Source organism: Tupaia chinensis, unplaced genomic scaffold (assembly GCF_000334495.1).
Source record: "Tupaia chinensis unplaced genomic scaffold, TupChi_1.0 Scaffold000225_1, whole genome shotgun sequence".
In the NCBI taxonomy this organism is placed as follows: Eukaryota; Metazoa; Chordata; class Mammalia; order Scandentia; family Tupaiidae; genus Tupaia; species Tupaia belangeri.
Window position 1 is genome coordinate 541795 of NW_006159700.1, and position 6952 is coordinate 548746.

Here is a 6952-nt window from a genome sequence, read left to right on the forward strand (position 1 = left end):
AGGACGTGTCTAGTGTGGCTAAGAAAAGCCAGGATGACTGAGCAAAGGCAAAGAAGTCAGGAGATGGACCAGACTTTCAGTCCAAGGATGGCATGGCAAGTCCCATACTCAGTGCTTATCTATCAAAGTTTGCAATTCAAGTTTTCCATTGGGTGGGATTTTTCTTTGGAGGCTTTAGAGCAGAAGAGTGGCATGACCTAATTCCCATTTTGGGATGAATACTATGGCTGCTATGTGGAGGATACACGAGGTGGTAAGAATGGAATTTGTGAGACTAAAGAGAAGACCATAGTGCCAACACAAGCAGGAGGTGATGATAGCAATGAACAAGGAGTATGTTGTGAATGTGAATGTCATAAGGGCAAGAAAGGGTTGAAAGCAGCATTCACAGGGTGCTTATTCCTTATTGGCAGCCAAATGTTTCCCACTTCATTTATGAAAGTTTAGCTGCATGTGAATTTGACATTGGCAGATAAATAAATGAATAAATAAATAAATAAATGAATAAATAAATAAATAAATAAAATGTATGCAAAGCAAAGCCAGCTGGGTACACAGACATCCCAGTGATACTGTCGACCTCTCTGAGCAGGATAAGGGGGGACTCCCCATGGTATTCCAACTAATTTGAGTGAGGCATCAATGACACGAACACAGTGGACTTTCTCACCTAGGGCTTTTGGGACTCCAGTTCTCTCTAGGCAGAGGTAGGTTAGAAAGCATCTGCTCCTAGAGCCAACATGAACCGTTCAGCAAAGCAACGTGGTCTTTGAGTATAACGGCCTGGTCTTGACTTCTTTCCAGGTAAGTTCAGCATAAACTTTCTCTGAGACAATGGATGAGGAAATGTGTGGTAGCACTGCTGTCATTGCTCTCAGGCAGCCAGGAGTGACTGGTAGCCATTTTCTCCCATGCACTAGTGCTGCCTAAAGATCTCTTTGCTCTACATTCTTCCATATGGAGTCCTTCTCACTTAGTCCAGGCTCGAAATTTCACCCTATCCCCTACTCCTTTAGGGCATCACTCTGATTTCTATTTTTTCTCCCCGTATTTCCTATCACAGCTTCATTTTACTATTAACACAAGTTATCATGTCAGGGGAGAGGTGCTTACTTGATAGCTTGGGTATCTCAGCAATCACATGATTGATAAGCTCTCAAAATCACCCAGGTAAGAATTCCTGCAGCAGGCGTATCAGATTGAATGAAACAGACAAGGAAGACCATATTTCTAAATGCCTGCAGCAACCTCTAGGTCAGTTTCCTTCTCTGACCCAAAAATTTTTAAAAAATAAAAACAAAAGAAGAAGAAGAAGAACCCACTAGCATAATGTGATGAGAAATGCAAAGCTATGTGTCAGAAATAACAATGCAGGTCAAGCTGGCATTTGTTGTTACTGAAACTGATGAGCTGCTATTCCTTCCCCCTAACTGCTTTTGCTCCTCCAGGGAAAATCATTCCATATCAGTCATTACCTTTCCAGAGCAATAGAACACGAGAATTTTTTCCTACTATGAGATGGTGGACTCACTATCAAATAAAGATGACCATTATCTCATTGTACATGAAATTGTTTTTAGAAAAGAGCAATTATTCACAGAATCCCATTGGCACAAAATACTTTCAAGTGGTGCTTCCCAAGCTTTAACATGCATAGGAATCACCTAAGATCTTGCTAAAAATTAGGTTGTGCTTGTGGCAAAAAATTCTGTATTTCTAACAAACTCCCAGTCAACATCAACACTGTTGGTTTGCCAATCACCTTTTGTGTAGCAAGACATTAATCAGTATCTTCAGCATTGTATTTATGATTACTCTGTATTTTGCTCTCTAGAATATGCTAATTTCTATTAGATTTGGATTTAGATCAGAACCTTTGCTCTGCCAGTGCGTGGAAGTTCTCTGGTGGCAGTATTTAAATATCTCAACTTTTTAATGACTGTGGTTGGTCATTTATTAGTGTTACTAGGGTCAGCTGCATTTTATTGTTAATATATAATGTTAGTCACTTTGTCAATGCATTGAAGTGGGGGAAATTTTCCTTCTTAACCCTTCAGAAAGTTAGTAATTAAATCATTTAGAAATCCACTAAGCAAGAGTCAGATTGTGTAAAAAATACTGTATTTCTTTGGAAAACAGTAAGGCTCTAACAATCTCTCTTCTAGAGGGGAAAAAAATGCTATATTATGGATTTTACTTGCTTCTTGGTAGAGCAAGAGCTATGAAAAATCATGGAAGGAAACTTAGAATATAAATAATGTTATTTAACATTTTGATTCACATCCTGTAATTTCAAAGAAAGCCTTTGAAGATAGATTGATTTTGATAATTTTCTGCATCCTATTTAACATCACCTGGAGCCAATCAACAGAAATCAGAATATCTAACTCTGACATTTGGGTGTGAAACAAAAACAACACCTTTATATTTTAAACTTTGGTGTTTCTGAAAGTGAGAGGTTGAGAGCCTGAGAGGTTGAAAGTTCTGGGTTCATCCATGCACATAAGAAACACTACATTTTGTCCACAGATAAATTCAAACAAAATTGCTAATGTGGTGGTTCGATTTGAAACCTCTCTTAAGTAAAATATGTTGATCAAGTCAAAATGTGTCATATAGATTGTTTTGCTGGTAAACATCCTCTAAAGTCAGTGGTTAAGAATATTCCATTTCCTTACAAACTACGCCAATTTTAAGATCTTCAATTTATTTTCAATTGCAGAGTTGGGATGGTATTTGGGTAGGCAGGAGGATATATTGCTCAATTGTCATTTAACCATAGATTAAATGTCTGCATAAAAAGAAATGCATTTTACAATTTTCGAATTGATGAAAGTTTTATGGGGAGATGTAATGAGAATAAGGATGTATTTTATGCAGGAGGAAATGCTGTCTGGCATTAAGAACCATAGACAAGGATTTAGGAGTCTAGAATTGAATTGGTGGCATCACAAAAGATGCCTTCAGGCATGGATGCTCCAAGGTAGGTCAAAAGAGCATCAACTGAATCACAGATATGCACTGCTTTCTTTGAAACCTCAAAGACTTTTTGGTTCCCAGGGTTTAAGGAGAAGGCAGGATCACCTTAGATCTGACCGTGTGAAGTTGGGTACATTACTGAAAGGAGCACAGCCCAGAACTGGAATAGTATAACGTGATGGTCAGAAGCATAGGCTCCCCAGGCAGACTGTGCATTTGAATCCCCTGACTAGCTGTGCGACCTTGGGCAAGTTACTTAACATTTTTGTGCCTTGGTTTCTAAGCTATAAAGTAAAAATAATAGTAGTATCCACCTCAAAATGATAGAAGGATTCAGTGAATAATATTTCCAGCATGCTCAGTCCCTTTAGTAAGCGTGAGCACTTTGTGTATGTTAAAGCAAAGTGGTTGAGGCACACCTTCTTTAGATTTATATCGCCTGGTTTCAGATGCCAGCTCTGCCACTGGGCATGTTACTAGTCTACCCGAAGTTTAGGTTGCTTACACAATGCTATCTATTATTAAATAAGTGGTCTTGGGCAAGTTACTAGTCTACCAGAAGCTTGAATTATTCATACAAAGGGTCTGTAAGAAATTTATAGAAATGTGTATTATATTAAAATATATATATTCATGGATTTAATACTTTTGCACCAACATAAACTCATACTTTAATTGCATTTTTTCATAAAGTTATTGAAGTCCCCTCATTTTGTACTATATTTTGCAAGGCTGATGTATGTTAGCTACCTACCCCATAGTAGTCTTAACATTAAATTTGATAAGTATACCTTTAACCCACTGAAAAAAAAAAGTTTAAACAAAGAAAGGAAAAAAAAAAAAGGCCTGTAAGCGTAACACCAGCGGTATTCTTCCAGGTTAGCATCCACACATTAATCAACCCTCCCTGGGCACACTCGTTCATCAATCATGACTCCACTTCACAGTGCTGTCATGCAGCCCATATTTGACTATTTAGTTCACTAAAATAATCTCTTTTTACTGCGTGTTTTCTTTTAACACACAGTACATGACGATAACACCTTCAATTTATATGGTGCATTAATGTTTTTCAAACTCTTTCACATCCATTATTTTACTTAACTAGACATACTGTAAGAGGCTCATTTGTCTTTGAAGAAGCAGCTTTGAGGAAATTTCCACATTTAATTTAAAAACATACTTCCATTGCTAAGAGTTATTGAAAATAGTACTTCCCTCAGTGGTTCCTTTCAGGTGACAGACGCTGTCGCTGCATCTCTGGATGTTGGCTGCAGAGGGCAAAGCCAACCCGACTTTAAAATAGTTTTTCATGTTCGCTCTATTCCTCTTCTCTCTGGTTCTATCCAATCCCATTTCACCCACTATTTTACAAACATCTCTGCTTAAATTAAAAGTAAATTTTAGGGACCAGTAAATGCTGTAATAGTCACACCTTTGGACTCCCACATAGTCAACCATGATTCAAGTCCCAGACCCAGTGACTTAAACTTACACTGGACACATGTGCATGCATGCCGAAAATCCCAAGAGGAGAATAGAGGAGAAGGGATTGCAGCATGGCTATCCCCCTGGGAGATGATTTCTTGCTTTCTTCTCTCTGTCCAGCAAGCACACAATTTTTTAAAAAATCTGTCTTAGGAAAAAAAAGTTCATTCTATGTCTTCATGCATCCAAAAATCTGCACACATTCACCATTACTGTAAATTAAGCTATAACCAGCTTTCCTTGAGCCCAATACCTCAAGATAAAGTGTGTGGCAGCCTGCCCCTTCAGGTGGTGTGCAATCCAAGCATTAGTGTTACCCCAGCATCCCTAAACCCACATCCTCCTCAGCCCAACAATGACTTCTTTGCCCAGAAATTGCTTGTTTTTATTTATTTAATGATTTGGCTTCTTTTTTACTTTCCTAAAAAGTACTTTATCACCTACTTTCGAAAGGAATTTGAGGTGTCTTAAAAATACACAAGCCATCCGGGGTTTAAAAGGAAGAACAAAAGACATGACCTTACAAGGTCTTCGTTTTGCCTTCTCTCAGCATCTCATCTTCCTTCTCCTCCAAGTAACGGGACTGGGGTAATTATTGCCTTTATATTACTGTGTGAAGTGAATGTAAACTTTGTGGCTGGCAGAGTCTTTTAAAGACCAATAATGTTTCCATTTTTACCCAGCCAAGAATCTTCCATTTCAGGCAAATAGGACTCCAGAAATGTGTAATAGCCAGATGCCTGATTCTCCCTGTCCTTGCCTTCATATTTTTCTCATCAAGTTTATTTACTTAACAAACATTTATATCAAATTTCTTTTAGTATATTCCAGTCACTGTCCTAAATGCATTACATAGATTAACTCATTTAATTCTCATAGCAGTGCTTAGATTGCAATTATTATCCATTTTACAAATGAGAAAAACTAAAATAGAGGTCATGTGCTTTACCCAAAGTTTCAAGGCGAGTGGCAAACCAGCATGGGACTCTGACACCCTGGATCAAGAGTCCATGCTCTTCAGGGCCAGCAGGTAGTATGGTGGTTAAGGCAGCTGGACTCCCACATGGCCTATCATGGTTCAAGTCCCAGATCTGGCAGTTTGGAAAATCATGCCAGGCATGTGTTTGTGTGTGTGCATACCCAAAATCCCAGGAGGAGAATGGAGGAGAAGGGATTCTAGCATGGCCATCCCCCCAAGAAGGTAATTTTGCACTTTCCCTTTCACTTCTCTCTCTGGCAAGCACACAAGCTTTAGATGAAAATCCTTAAAAAAGAGAGAGAGAAAGAAAGAAGAAAGCAAGAAAAAGAAAGAGTCCATGGTTCACTTCCATCTTACTCAGCCTCTCTGTCCCAACTACATGAAACAACCTCTTTCCCAGGTACACTAAGCACCCAATGTGGCTCCTGAATGTGGGGCTCAGGGTCCAACATCTCAATGAAACCACTATAGTGAATCTACTCATTCTCTACATGGTACGGGAGTTATTCAAACCATTTTCTTCCTCAAAGTATTTTGGAAATGTACTCGCTTTCAAAATCTGGGTTTCGTTTTTGTTTTTGTGTTGTTGTGCCTGAATGCTCCCCAGTGCCAGAGTTCATACTGCTCTATACAACAAACAGCTTTTAAGCAGTTGTGTTCCTCCAACACTGACTTCAGTACTGGAGCCACCAAGATTTTAAAAATATTAAATATTATCAATAATTTGAATGTATTGATAATGAGTTGCATGGACCCTAGCATTTCTATATACTGCCTAGAATGTGATTTTTCTGTTGATCCTCATGAATAATACTGAACTCAGAGATGTGAATGCATTGTCTAGATTTGGAGGGAAATAGAGGAGAAATAGAAAAAACCTGCAAAACAGACTTACAACACAAAGAGCTATTTCTGAATTTTTTCTTTCAGAGGAAAAGCGTAATCCTTGTAGAAAAATAAGAGGGAGACAATTTGAAAATATACAGCTTTATCTAGCAACCATGTTTTTCTCCTCCACTAACTTATAATAGAAAAACTCTGGAAAGTACCTAACATTTACATAGACATTGACATAGACCTTCTGTTTCAACAATCTAAGTATTTTCAACTCTGGACTTTCATATTGTTTTCATTATTTCATGTTGCCTGATAAATTACCAGTACTGTACTAGCTTAAAATATTTATTACCCTGAGTACCACATGATCAGTGAAAGATGGCAAATTTCTGTCAAAATAACTCACCCCCATTGATTTTGCATGAGACCAGGCTTCGCCTTTTATTATCTAGCTCTGAAGGAAAAAACAAGAAGTTCAATCATTCCATATTTCTTTATTCCTCCCCACCGGTACCACTGCCAAAGAATACGTTTCTTAAGAAAATCCTTTCTATCTCCACCACTATCACACACACACACACACACACACACACACACACACAAACACACAAATAGAAATGCATTGTGCTGATTGAGAAACAATTTTCTCCCCAGAGTGGGCAGCAACTG